At 37.7% G+C, this 15715-nt stretch overlaps 1 pseudogene; it reads left to right on the forward strand.

The window, feature by feature from the left end:
• Window positions 1-5621: 5621 nt before the first annotated feature.
• Window positions 5622-15715, forward strand: part of LOC129042069 (septin-14-like) — a 36441-nt pseudogene continuing 26347 nt past the window's right edge.

The following is a 15715-nucleotide window of genomic DNA, read 5'->3' on the forward strand; positions in this document are numbered from 1 at the left end:
GACACCATTGGACTCCAGCTAGGCAAAACTCCATCTCAAAAAAAAAAAAAAAAAAGGCAAACTGTACCCCTGACCACTTTGGGCACATATCATTGGGACCTCCTGATGCTGTGTCACAGGAACTTCATTAACCTTGGCAAAATAAACTTTCTAAATTGATTGAGACCTGTCTCAGATACTTTTGGGTTCACACACACATTAGGATGGCTGCTATCCAAAACCGGACAGTAGCATGTGCTGGTGAAGGCATGGAGAAGATGGCACCCTGTGCATGACTGGTGGGAATGTAAAATAGTGCAGCTGCTCTGTTTGGGTTTTCTTCAAAAATTAAACATAGAGGCTGAATGCGGTGGCTCATGCCTGTAATCTGAGCACTTTGGGAGGCTGAGGCAGGAGGATCACTTGAGGCCAGAAGTTTGAGACCAGCCTGGCCAAGATGGCAAAACCCTGCCTCTACTAAAAATACAAAAATTAGCCAGGCATGGAGGTGGGTGCCTGTAATCCCGGCTATTTGGGAGGCTGAGGCAGGAGAATTGCTTGAACCCGGGAGGTGGAGGTTGCAGTGAGCCAAGATCACACCATTGCACTCCAGGCTGGGCGACAGAATGAGATTCAGTCTCAAACTACAACAACAGCAACAAAATTAAACATAGAATTGCTATATAATTAACCAATTCCACCTCAGGGTATATGCCCAAAAGAATAGAAGGCAGCTTCTAGAAAAGACATTTGCACTCTTATATTTACGGCAGCATTATTCACAATTGCCAACAGGTGGAAGTACCCAAATGTCCACTGTCCACTGATGAATGAATGGATAACAATATATGGTATGTATGTACAATGGAATATCATTTAGCCCTAAAAAGGAATGAAATTCTGACACACGTTACAACAGAGAGGAACCTTGAAGACATTATGCTAAGTGAAATAATTCAGTCACAAAGGGACAAATATTACATAGCTCCATTTGTATGAGGTACCTAAAGTAGTGAAGTTCATAGAGACAGAAAGTACAATTGTGAGTCCCAGAAATAGGGGAGGAAGGGTAGTTATTGTTTATGGATATAAAGTTTTAGTTTGGGAAGATTTTTTAAAGTTCTGGACCTGGAGGGTGGTGGTGGTTGCACAAGAATGTGAATATATACAGAATGCCACTGAACTTTCCCTTAAAAATCATTAAGATGGCACATTTTATGTTATGTCTATTTTACCACAATAAAAATGTACAAAGAAAAAAAGACAGCTGAATTCTTACATCTGCTCCTACATTTAGTCTCTTGAAATATGTTGTTTTGCTTAATGTTTCTGAAGAAAATCTGGCTTCATATGGATACATAGTTAGTAAAAGGAATCACTTAGTAATCTTCCAACATGATTGTGAATATTATTCCTTCATACTCCAACAAAATTGGATAAGATTAGTTGCAATGTGAAATCTGAAACTATTTTCACACACTTTTGTTACATTTAAATTAATAGGGCAAAGACAAATCTGCACGCCCATGTTTATTGCAGCACTATTTACAAAAATGAAGTTATAGAATCATCCTAAGTGTCCATAAATGTATAAATGGAGAGAGAAAATGTATGTATACACCATGGAATACTATTCAGCCTTTAAAAAGTAAGAGATTCTGTCATTTGCAACAACATGGATGACATCGGAGAATGTTCTGCTAAGTGAAATAAGGCAAATTCCGAAAGACAAATACCACATGTTCTCATGTAAAGGTGGAAAGTAAAACAATTAAACTCAGAAGCAGAGTGTATCCTGGTGGGAGTGGGGAAATGATAATTGAAGGGTACAGGGCCTTAATTAAATAGGAAAATTATATTTGGACTTTTTGAGATCTATTGCATAGGTTGGTGAATATACTTAATAATTGTGCACTGTCCATTTCAAAATTACTAAGACAGTACATTTCAAATGTTCTTAGCAAAAAAATTAAATATTTGAGGTTATGAGTATGTTCATTTGATTAATTTAGTTATTTCATATTATACTAAAAATTTATGATATCATTTTGTACCCATAAATATATACAATGATAATTTGTCAACGTATAATACAATTTTAAAAAAATCTGGTCTGTCTGACTCTTCAAATGGATCCTGAACTCATGTATACCTTTGTAATGTCAAGCATTGGTCATTTGAAAAACATCTGTTGGCCAGGTGCAGTGACTCATGCTTGTAATCAATCCTAGCACTTTGGGAGGCCAAGGTGGGCGGATCAGCTGAGGTCAGGAGTTCAAGACCGGCCTGGCCAAAATGGTGAAACTCCATCTCTATTAAACACACAAAAATTAGCCAGGTGTGGTGGCGCATGACTGTAGTCCCAGCTACTCCGGAGGCTGAGGCAGGAGAATCGCTTGAACCCGGGAGGTGGAGGTTTCAGTGAGCTGAGATTGAGCCACTGCACTCCAGCCTGGGTGACAGAGTGAGACTCCATCTCAATAAAAAAAAAAAAAAAGAAAGAAGGAAAGAAAGAAAAACATCTGTTTACTGAGTTATCTAATTTAGTAGTTCTTAGCTCAGAGTTATTTTGCTCTCCAATTTGGCCAATGTCCGATGTCAGTTGCCACACTTGGGGGTTGCTAGTGACATCTAGTGGCTAGAGACCAGAGATGCAGCTAAGCACTCTAGTGCATTAAACAGTCTTCAGAACAAAGAATTATACAGACCAATATATTAACAGTGTGGAGGTTGGGAAACCTTAATCTATTTAATGTTGTCACATTCCATTATACAATATCAAACATTTGCATTGTTAATATCGCCACCAATGTTTTTAGAAAAGTTTTTAGGAAAGTTTTTAAATGTTGGAAAGCTATCAAGATCATGATGATTGATACAAGTTCTCTAAAAACTCTATTTTAGCAGTAAACCTCATATCACAAAATCTACAAAAATGTAAATTTTATGATTTAAAAAGCACATTTTCAGTTAGTTTTCTTTTCATTCATTCTTTTTTTTTGACAGGGTCTCACTCTGTTGCCCTGGCTGGAGTGCAGTGGCGCAATCATAGCTCACTGCAGCCTCAAACTCTGGAGCTCCAGCAATCTTTCTGCCTCAGCCTCCTGAGTAACTGCGACTACAGACACACACTACCATGCCTGGCTAATTTTTAAATTTTTCTTTTGTAGAGACCGGGTCTTACTCTGCAGACCAGCCTGGTTTCAGACTCCTGGGCTCAAGCAGTTCTCCTGCTTCAGCCTCCCAAAATGCTGGGATTACAGGATCCACCTCGTTCTTTTTCTTTTTCTTTTTTTTTTTTTGAGACGGAGTGTCACTCTGTTGCCCGGGCTGGAGTGCAGTGGTACGATCTTGGCTCACTGCAAACTCCGCCTCCTGGGTTCACGCCATTCCCCTGCCTCAGCCTCCCGAGTAGCTGGGACTACAGGCGCCCACCACCACGCCCGGCTAATGTTTTGTATTTTCAGTAGAGAGGGGTTCCACTGTGTTAGCCAGGATGGTCTTGATTTCTTGACCTCGTGATCCGCCCGCCTCGGCCTCCCAAAGTGCTGGGCTCACAGGCGTGAGCCACCGTGCCCAGCCCACCTTGTTATTTTTCTTAATGTTACAAACCACGCCTCATTCATTTTCAAGAAACTGTCTTAGAAATCCCCAAGCTTAAATCATCAGTGTTTTTCAATTGTACTTGAAATTAATAATGTTCCATGAGAAAAGGAGTTCTTATTTCTCACAACACAATCAATCACAGAGCTTGTTTTCCTCAAGACAACCATCATACTTCTATACAGCATAAATACTTAATGGGTATTTACTGTTTTTTGTTGTTGTGAATGTGTGAGGTGAATAATGCAATAACTAATAATACAATTTGGTGCCATTTTCTTATGAAGGTAGCAGTAGGTTTTTGTTTGTTTGTTTTTGAGACAGTGTCTCCCTCTTGTTGCCCAGGCTGCAGTGCAGTGGCGCCATCTCGGCTCACTGCAACCTCCGCCTCCCGGGCTCAAGCGATTCTCCTGCCTCAGCCTCCTGAGTAGCTGGGATTACAGGTACCTGCCACCATGCCCAGCTATTTTTTTCTATTTTTAGTAGAGACGGGGTTTCACCATGTTGGCCAGGCTGGTCTCGAACTCCTGACCTTAGGCTATCCACCTGCATCGGCTTTCCAAAGTGCTGGGATTACAGGCATGAGCCGACGTGCCCAGCCAAAGGTAGCAGTAGTTTTAACCACCATTGTTTTTGAACCATCAGGGTAAATATCAACAGAGTGGAAAGGCAAATTAAACCCTAGTATTGGCCAAGTGCAGAGGGCATACTACTCACACCTGTAATCCCAACACTTTGGGAGGCCAGGCAGGAGAATTGCTTGAGTTTAGGAGTTCAAGATCAGCCTGGGCAACATGGCAAAACCCTGTCTCTACAAAAAATACAAAAATTAGTAGGGTGTGATGGCAGATGCCTGTAATCCCATCTACTTGGGAGGCTGAGATGGGGAGGATCACTTGAGCTTGGGAGACCAAGACCGCAGTCAGTTGTGACTGCGCCTCTGCATTCCAGCCTTAGTGACAGAGTGAGACCCTATCTCAAAATGAAAGCAAAAAAACAAAAAACCCTAGTGTTATTAGAAAAAAAATTGAACCCATGGGCCCCCCAAAAGAGTCTCAGGAATCCTCAGGGCCCAGTGACCGTACTTTGAGAACTTCTGCTCTAGACTTATGTGAAAGAAATAAATCCCTGTTTGTTTGAGACACTTAATTAGGCTTTTAAATACAAAACAAGTTGTGTCTGTAGTTCTTAAAAGAATTTTGGCAGATTTGCCAAAAATTCAGCCATTATACAGAGATAGCAACTCATGAATTTGTAGTAATTTACTTCAAATTACTACAATATTTCAAAAACAATATTATTGTTGATTTAAATAAACATTGTTATTTATTTATTTACTTATTTGAGTCAGAGTCTTGTTCTGTCACCCAGGCTGGAGTGCATGGTGGGATCTTGGCTCACTGCAGCCTCCACCTTCTGGGTTCAAGCGATACACGTGCCTCAGCCTCCTGAGTAGCTGGGATTACAGGCCTGTTTCACTATGCCCGGCTAAGTTTTGTATTATTAGTAGAGATGGGATTTTGCCATGTTGGCCAGTCTGGTCTCAAACTTCTGGCCTCAAGTGATCCTCCTGCCTTGGCATCACAAAGTGCTAGGATTATAGGCATGAGCCACTGTGCCCAGCCAAACATTGTTGACTTAAATCAACAATGTTTATTGCTGATTTCTATTAAAGGGTGGAAATTACTGCAATGTCCACCATTAAGTTTCTGATAAATAAATAAAAAAACCTTTATATATACTGGAATAGAGTAAACCATACAACAAAACAGAACTCTGTCTATATCAGGAAACCTTGTTTAATTTTAGGGAAAATGATATACATTTGAATACTAAAGTGCAATACTCCTCAAGATAGAGCAAGTGAAGAGATTATGGCACAGAGCCATTCTTTGATTCTGTTTGCTTCTTAAATATTTCAAATATTTGCTTTATGAATATCTAATATTTCCTTTTGAAACAGCCCTCATATTTTTAGTATCTTTGCGCTGTGTTCAAAAGTAGGGTAGCATGGCCTTCTCAGGCATTTCTGCTTGGAGATGAGCACAGCACGCTGTCTTGTACCTCTCCTCCCTGTTCCCAACTGTTACAAACACAGTGAATATTTAATTGGTCCACAACTTGGGACAGTAGAAAGGAGACCAGCTTGGAATCAGTTCGGACCTGTGTCTGCTGCACAGCTGAATCCCTGGGAAAGTAAGTTACTTAATCTTTCTGAGTTTGAATTTTTTCACCTGGCATATGGCAATGAAAATACATATATCTCAGATCTACTATGAGGACTAGTGGAGGTAAATAAAGCACATAAACCCTTAGCACAATGCTAGGTGCATAATAGATGCTTCATAAGTGAGAATTATCATTATTTTAGTTCAGTGTCCATAGGACCCTTTTAGATATTATAAGGTCTGCTTTCACACTTTCCTTTCAATGGGTAGACTCGAATACCCAAGCCTCCTCTGGAATGCTACTCTGGAAAGTTAAGTGCTTATGAGTGTCTTACTTTTTTTTTTTTAACCATTTTTAAAGCAAAATTTTCTACTTTCCTTTCTTATGACCAAAGAGTCATTTAAAGAAGAAGAGTGCTCTTATCCTCTTGATTTCCAAAGAGAGTTTAACTTTAAGATGCTTTTTGTGTGCTTATGGATAAATGTATTACTCTACATTATAAGTTGAATATTACATATTATTCATCATATAGAACCCCATCTAGCAAGACAGCCACAGTTTAAAACAGATCAATAGTGTGAACTAAAAACTAAAACTTATAAAAATACCTATATTATGCCCCCAAATTGATCTAAATTTTATAGTAAGAATATAGTCTTTGTAAGTAATTTTTTAAATTTTTTTTTTTATTTTCAGCTCTTTTAGTGTGGCATGGCAGAAAGAACAATGTGTATGCCCACACAAATACCTGCTGATGGAGATACAGTTAAGTATATCTTTCAAATATAACTCTGCATTTTGTACTTCAACAAGATTACATAGCTTCAAAATATTGACTTGTTAAACTGATGTAGGCATAGATGATGAGGTCTTGTTTGTTATGTTTGGGCATGAATTAGATTTTATACTAATTGGAGTTAAATATCAATGGTGATTTAGATAATTGGTTACATGTTTTTTGAGTCTGACAACCTTCTTAGTAGTGCAAAAGACTATTTCTATTTAACACCAAAAATACTCAAAGTAAAACTTCTGAATCTCCCAATTAGTGAGAAGAACAGTACTGTTTTGATGGATATATTTGCAGATCATATGCATTGACAATAAATAATTTTTTAGTGAAGTTATTTAGCAAATGGTTGGATGGCTGCAAAGTTGGACCAGGTTTTTTTGCTTTTTTTTTTTTTTTTCTTAGATGGAATCTCGCTCTGTTACCCAGGCTGGAGTTCAATGGTGCAATCTCAGCTCACTGCAACCTCCACCTCCTGGGCTTAAGTGATTCTCCTGCCTCAGCCTCCCTAGTAGCTGGGATTACAGGCATGTGCCATCAAGCCTGGCTAATTTTTGTATTTTTAGTAAGAGATGGGGTTTCACCATGTTGACCAGGCTGGTCTCGGACTCCTGATCTCAGCTGATCCACCCTTCTCGGCCTCCCAAACTGTTAGGATTACAGGTGTGAGCTACTGCCTCCAGCCTAGGTTGTACCAAGTTTTATTTTAAGATTAGCCTCTGTACTAGAGAAAAAATATGGTAATTCACGTGAATACATATTAAGCAAGAGGTAAGTATGTTTGAATAGGTGAAATTTAACTTTCATAATTCTTTACAGTATATACATTTGACATGCAGCTATGTTAAATAGTGTTTGTTTATGTCAGTAAATAACAGCTTTCTTCTTGTAGTTTTCTGTTCTTCCACACATGCATTTTATTTTTTTGTTTATTAGTTTGAATCAGCAAACTACCATATATGTTTTTCTTCCTCTTCTCATTGTTACTCCTCTGGAGTGAATAGTTTATCTCACCTTTACTTTTATTTTTTTTAAATTGTTTAAATTTTATTTGTTTATTTATTTATTTATTTAGACGGAGTTTCGCTCGTTTCCCAGGCTGGAGTGCAGTGGTACAGTCTTGGCTCACTGCAACCTCCGCCTCCCGGGTTCAAGCAAAATCACTTGAACCTGGAGTTTCACCATGTTGTCAGGGCTGGTCCTGCCTCAGCCTCCCGAGTAGCTGGGATTATAGTCATGTGTCACCATGCCCAGTTAATTTTGTATTTTCAGTAGAGACAGGATTTCACCATGTTGGCCAGGCTGGTCCTGAACTCCTGACCTCAGATCATCCACCTGCTTTGGCCCCCCAAAGTGCTGGGATTACAGACATAAGCCACTGCGCCTAGCCACCCACCTTTACTTTTAATCAGCCAGTTTCAAATTCACATTTGATTCCCCTCTTGTTGTCATCTTTTTTTTTTTTTTTTTTTTTTTTTGAGACAGAGTCTGGCTCTGTTGCTCAGGCTGGAGTACAGTGGCACGATCTCAGCTCACTGTGACCTCTGCCTCCCAGGTTCAAGTGATTCTCCTGCTTCAGCCTCCTGAGTAGCTGGGATTACAGGCCTGGATAATTTCATACTTTTAGTAGAGATGGGATCTTGCCATGTTGGCCAGGCTGGTTTCAAACTACTGACCTCAGGTGATCCACCCACCTCAGCCTCCCAAAGTGCTGGGATTACAGGCATGAGCTACTGTGCCTGGCCCCAAATAGTATTTAAATATGTATATATACAACTTTTTAATGCATATATCTGTTGATGGACACAGGTTGATTCCATGTTTTTGCTGTGGTGAACACTGCTTCAATAAGCACAAGGATGCAGAGATCTCTTCTATATACTGATTTTTTTTTTCCTTTGGGTATATGCCGAGTAGTGGCATTGCTGGATCGTATGGTAGTTCCATTTATAGTGGAAATAAAGGATGAGAGAACTAGAGGGAGGAAGGGAGAGAGGGATAAAAGAGTGAAGGGAGGGATTGAAAAAAGAATGAATAGAATCATAATATAACTTAAGTTTCCATATCTTGGCTATTGTAAATAATGTTGCAATGAACACAGAACATCACACTTCCTGATTTAAAATTATATTACAAAGCTATAGTAATCAATATATTATGGTACCATCATAGAAACAGAAACATAGACGGGTGAAACACAATAGAACTCCCAGAAATAAATCCAAACATTCATGGTTAGCTAATTTTTGAAAAGGACACCAAGACATAATGAGAAAAAAGTAATCTCTTCACTAAACAGTTCCAGAAAAACTGAATTTCTATATGCAAAAGAATGATATTGGACCATTATCTTACACTATACCAAAAAGCCAACTCAAAATAGATAAAAGACCTAAAAGTAAGACCTGAAACCATAAAATTCCGAGAAGAGAATATAGAAGAAAATATCCTTGACATTGGTCTTGACAATTTTTTTTTTTTGGAAACGAAGTTTCACTCTTGTTGCCCGGGCTGGAGTGCAGTGGCCCAATCTTGGCTCACCACAACCTCCACCTCCCGGGTTCAAGTGATTCTCCTGCCTCAGCCTCCCGAGTAGCTGGGATTACATGCACCAACATGCCTGGCTAATTTTTGTATTTTTAGTAGAGACGGGATTTTGCCATGTTGATCAGGTTGGTCTCGAACTCCTGACCTCAAGTGATCCACCTGCCTCGGCCTCCCAAAGTGTTGGGATTACGGGCATGAGCCACCATGCCCAACAATAATAATTTTTTGAATATAACTCCAAGAGCTCAAGCTACAAAAGCAAAGATAAATAAATTGGACTGTGTAAAACTAAAAAGTTTCTGAACAGCAAATGACATAATTTTATTCTTTTTTATGGCCAGATAGTATTCCCTAATGTAGATGCACCATATTTTCTTTCTTTTTTTTTTTTTTTTTTTTTTGAGACAAAGTCTTGCTCTGTTGCTCAGGCTGGAGTGCAATGGCATGATCTCAGCTCACTGCAGTCCTCACCTCCTGGGTTCAAGCATTTCTCGTGCCTCAACCTCCCAGGTAGCTGGGATTACAGGCGAATGCCACCATGCCCAGCTGATTTTTGTATAAAATGCCTTTTTTTCTGAAACTCCAAATCTTTAATTTTTTCACATAGTGTTTTAACTTAAGTTCTGTTATGACCCTAGTTACTCTTCTTTGAGTCCCTTCCTTCACTTCTTTTCTCCCTCTCTCTCTCCCTTCCTCTCTTCCTCTCATTCTTTTTTTTTCTACTATAAATAGAACTATCAATTATGTGATACAGAAATCCCACTACTGGGTCTATATCCAAAGGAAAGAAAATCAGTATACAGAATAGATATCTGCACCCTCATGTTTATTGCGACACTATTCACAATAGTAAAGATACGGAATCAACCTAAGCATCCATCAATTGGTAAATGGATTTTTTAAAAAGTATGTATACACAATGGAATACTACTTGGCTACAAAAAGAATGGAATTATGTCATTTGCAGCAACATAAATGGAACTGAAGGTCATTATGTTAAGTGAAATAAAACAGGTGCAGAAAGGCAAATATCGCATGTTCTTACTCATATGTGGACGATATCAAAATTGATCTTGCGGAGGTAGAAAGTAGAATGACAGCTACCAGAGGCTGAGAAGGGTGGTGGGGAAATGAAGAGAGGTTAGTTAATGGGTGCAAACATACAGTTAGGTGGAAGAAATGCGTTCTATGTTGGATAGCAGAGCATGGAGATCATAGTTAATAACAGTTTATTGTATATTTCAAAATAGCTAGAAGAGAGAACTTGAAATGTTCCCAACACTAGAAGTGAGAAACACGTGAGGTGATGGACACCCCAAATACCCTGACTTGATCATTACACCTTCCATGCATGTAACAAAATACCACATGTACCCCATAAATATGTATAAATATTATGTAACAATAAAAATACATTGCTCAAGTTTCTTCTAGCTTGGAGATTTCTGAATAGAAACAGTGTAATGATGATTTTTGCTCCTCCATATTTAATGTATTTTTTTTCTCTGTTTAGCTTTAACATTTTATCTTTGCCTTCTGGTCTTACCAGTTTTAATATAGTGTCTTGGTGCTTTTGTTGTTATTGTTGTTTTTATTCATCCTGATTTGATTTTCTCTGAACTGGTATTTGTGGTTTGGTGTCTGTTATTAATCCTTCCTAAATTATTGATAATTATTTACAAATATTTCTTCTGCCTTGTTCTGTCTCTTTTCTCCCTCTGAGATTCTAACAATGCTTATCTTAGCATGTTTGATTATATCACAGAACTCTTGGATATTGTGTTCTATTCTTTTTTTATTATTATTATTATACTTTAAGTTTCAGGGTACATGTGCACAATGTGCAGGTTTGTTACATATATACATGTGCCATGTTGGTGTGCTGCACCCATTAACTCGTCATTTAGCATTAGTTATATCACCTAATGCTATCCCTCCCCCCTCCCTCCACCCCACAACAGTCCCCAGTGTGTGATGTTCCCCTTCCTGTGTCCATGTGTTCTCATTGTTCAATTCCCACCTATGAGTGAGAATATGCGGTGTTTGGTTTTTTGTCCTTGCGATAGTTTGCTGAGAATGATGGTTTCCAGCTTCATCCATGTCCCTACAAAGGACATGAACTCATCATTTTCTATTCTTTTTTTAAATTTTTTTTTATTTCAATAGTTTTTGGGATACAGGTGTTTTTTGGTTACTTGAATAAGTTCTTTAGTGGTGATTCCTGAGATTTTAGCATACCCCTCACCTGAGTAGTGTACAATGTACACAATATATAGTCTTTTAGACCTCACTGCCCCACATGTCCTCTCCCAAAAGTTCATTATATCACTTTTATTCTTTTGCATCCTCATAGCTTAGCTCCCACTTATAAGTGAGAACATATGATATTTGGTTTTCCATTCCTTAGTTACTTAACTTAGAATAATTACTTCAACTCCATCTAAATAGCTGCAAAAGACATTATTTCATTCCATTTGATGGCTGAGTAGTACTCCAGGGTGTATACATTCCATATTTTCTTTATCCACTCATTGGTTGATAAGCACTTAGGTTGGTTCTGTATCTTTGTAATTGTGAATTGTGCTGCTGTAAACATGTATGTGCGTGTGTCATTTTCATAGAATCACTTCTTTTCCTTTGAGTAGATACCTCGCAGTGGGATTGCTGGATCAAATGGTAGTTCTACTTTTAATTCTTTAAGAAATCTCCATAGTGGTTGTATTAATTTACATTCCCACCAACAGTGTAAAAGGATACCCTTTTTGCCACATCCATGCCAACATCTATTGTTTTTTGACTTTTAAATTATGGCCACCCTTGCAGGTGTAAGGTGGTATCTCTTTGCAGTTTTAATTTGCATTTCCCTGATGATTAGTGATGTTGAGCTTTTTTTCATGTTTATTGGCTGTTTGTATAACTTCTTTTGAGAAATGTCTATTCATGATATTCATGTCCTTTGACCACTTTTGGATGGGGTTGTTTGTTTGTTCTTGCTGATTCAAATTCCTTGTAGATATTGGATACTAGTCCTTTGTCAGATACAAAGTTTGTGGATATTTTCTCCCACTGTGTGGATTGTCTGTTTACTCTGCTGATTATTTCTTTTGCTGTGCAGAAGGTTTTTAGTTTAATTAGGTCCCATTATTCATTTTTGTTTTTGTTGCATTTGCTTTGGGGGTCTCTTAGTCATGAATTTTTTGCCTAAGCCAATGTCCAGAAGAGTTTTTCTGACATTATCATCTGGAATTTTTATGGTTTTAAGTCTTTGATTCATCTTGTGTTGATTTTTGTATAAGGTGAGAGATGGGGAACCTATTTCATTCTTCTACTTGTGTCAGTTTTCCCAGCACTATTTATTTTAACAGAATGTCCTTTCCCCAATTTATGTTTTTGTATGCTTTGTCAAAGATCAGTTGGCTGTTAAGTATTTGCTTTTATTTCTGAATTCTCTATTTTGTTCCATTGGTCTACATGCCTATTTTTATACGAATACCTTGCTCTTTTGATAACTATAGACTTGTAGTATAATTTGAAGTCAGGTAATGTGATACCTCCAGATTGGTTCTTTTTGCCTAGTATTGCTTTGGCTATGTGGGCTCTTTTTTTGTTCCATATGAATTTTAAGATTGTTTTTTCTAGTTCTGTGAAGAATGATGATGGTATTTTGATGGGAATTGCATTGAATCTGTAGATTGCTTTGGGCAGTATGGTCATTTCCACAATATTGATTCTTCCCACCCATGAATGGAATGTGTTTTCATTTGTTTATGTCATCTATGATTTCTTTCAGCAATGTTTTTTGTAGTTTTCTTTGTAGAGATCTTTCATCTCCTTGGATAAGTATATTTAGGTATTTTTGTTGTTGTTTTTGCAGCTATTGTAAGGGGGATTGAGTTCTTGATTTTATTCTTGGCTTGGTTGTTGTTGGTGTATAACAGTGCTACTGATTTGTGTACATTGATTTTGTAACCTGAGACTTTACTGAATCCATTTATCAGATCTAGGGGCTTTTTAGATGAGTCTTGAGGGTGTTCTAGGTACCTAACCATGTTGGCAAACAGCAACAGTTTGACTTCTCTTTTTCCAGTTTTGATGCCATTTATTTATTTTTTCTGTCTGATTGCTCTGGCTAGGACTTCCAGCACTATGTTGAATAGAAGTGGTAAAAGTGGGCATTCTTGTCTTATTCCATTTCTCAGGGGGAATGCTTTCAATTTTTCCCCATTTGGTATGATGTTGGCTGTGAGTTTGTCTTATATGGCTTTTATTACTTTAAGGTAAGTCCCTTCTATGCCCATTTTCTTGAGGGTTTTTATCATAAAGAGATGCTAGATTTTAGCAAATGCTTTTTCTGCATCTATTGTGGATGATCATATGGTTTTTGTTTTTAATTGTTTATGTGATGTATCCCGTCTATTGACTTTTGTATGTTGAACTGTCCCTGCATCCCTGAGATGAAACCCACCTGATCATGATGTGTTATCTTTTTGATGTGCTGTTTGATTTGATTAGCTAGCATTTTGTTGAAGATTTTTGCATCTATATTCAGCACGGTTACTGGTTCGTAGGTTTTTTATCTTATGTCCTTTCCTGGTTTTGGTATTAGAGTTATCCTGGCCTGCTAGAGTGATTTAGGGATAATTCCTCTTTCTCTACCTTTTGGAATAGTTTCAGTAATATTGGTACAAATTCTTTTTTAATATCTTATAGAATTTAGCTCTGAGTCCATCTGATCCCGACTTTTTTTTGTTGGTAATTTTTAAATTACGATTCAACCTTGCTGCTTATTATTGGTCTGTTCAGGGTTTCTATTTCTTCCTGATTTAATCTGGGAGGGTTGCAAATGTCCAAGAATTTATCCATTTTCTCTAGATTTTCTAGTTTGTGTGTATATAGGTGTTCATAGAAGCCTTGAATGATCTTTCGTATTTCTGTGGTATTGGTTATAATATCTTCAGTTTCATTTCTAATTGAGCTTATTTGGATCTCTCTTCTTTTCTTGGTTAGTCTCACTAATGGTCTATCATTTTTGTTTATCTTCTCAAATAACAAGCTTTTTTGTTTCATTTATCTTTTGTATTTTTTTGTCTCAATTTCATTTAGTTCTGCTCTGATTTTTGTTACTTCTTTTCTTCTGCTGGGTTTATTCTTGTTTCTCTTGTTCCTTGAGGTGTGACATTAGTTTGTCAATTTGTGCTCTTTCAGACTGTTTGATGTAGGCATTTAATGCTATGAACCTTCTTCGTAGCACTGCTTTTGCTGTATCCCAGAGGTTTTGATATGTTGTGTCACTACTATCACTCATTTCAAAGAATTTTTAAACTCCCATCTTGATATCATTGTTAACTCAAAAATCATTCTAGGCCAGGTGCAGTGGCTCATGCTTGTAATCCCAGCACTTTTGGAGGCCAAGGTAGGTGGATCCCTGAAGTCAGGAGTTCAAGACCAGTGTGACCAACATGGTGAAACCCCATCTCTACTAAAAATACAAAAAAATTTACTGGGTGTGGTCATGGGCACCTGTAATCCCAGCTACTCGGGAGGCAGAGGCAGGAGAATCACTTGAACCCGAGGCATAAGTTGCAGTGAGCTGAGATCATGCCATTGCACTCCAGCCTGAGCAACAAGAGCAAAACTCCATCTCAAATAACAAAAATCATTCTAGAGTAGTTTATTTAATTTTCATGTATTCATATAGGTTTGAGGGTTCCTTTTGGAGTTGATTTCCAGTTTTATTCCACTGTGGTCTGAGAAGATTCTTGATATAATATCAGTTTTTTTAATTTATTGAGACTTGTTTCGTGGCCTATCATATGTTCTATCTTGGAGAATGTTCCATGTGCTGATGAGAAGAATATGTAGTCTGCTGTTGTTGGGAACAATGTTCTGTAAACACCTGTTAAGTCCATTTGTTCTAGGGTATAGTTTAAGTTCATTGTTTCTTTGTTGATTTCCTCTCTTGATGATCTTTCTAGTGCTTCCAGTGGAGTATTGAAGTCCCCCACTATTATTATCGTGCTTTTGTCTATCTCACTTCTTAGGTCTAGTAGTAATTGTTTTATAAATCTGAGAGCCCAATGCATATAAGTTGAAGGTTCATATAAATCTGGGTGCATATCAATCTAGGGTTGTAATATCTTCTTGTTGGACTAACTTTTTATCATTATATACTGTCCTTCTTTGCCATTTTTTACTTTTGCTGCTTTAAAGTTTGTTTTGTGTGATATAAGAATAGCTACTCCTGCTTGCTTTGGGTTTCCATTTGTGTGGAATGTGTTTTTCCAGCCCTTTATCTGAAGTTTATGAGTTCTTATGTGTTAGGTGAGTCTCTTGAAGACAGCAGATATTTGGTTGGTAGTTTTTAATCCATTCTACCATTCTGTATCTACTAAGCAGAGCATTTAGGCCACTTACATTCAATGTTAATATTGAAATGTGGGGTACTGTTTTATTCATCATATTAGTTGTTACCTAGATTCTTTGTTTTTTTCATTGTGTTATTATTTTATAGGCCCTGTGAAATTTATGCTTTAGGAAGGTTCTATTTTGATGCATATCAAACTTTTGTTTCAAGATTTAGAAGCCTTTTCCATCTCTTATAGTGCTGGTTTGGCAGTCACAAATTCC

Source organism: Pongo pygmaeus, chromosome 7, assembly GCF_028885625.2.
Source record: "Pongo pygmaeus isolate AG05252 chromosome 7, NHGRI_mPonPyg2-v2.0_pri, whole genome shotgun sequence".
Lineage (NCBI taxonomy): Eukaryota > Metazoa > Chordata > Mammalia > Primates > Hominidae > Pongo > Pongo pygmaeus.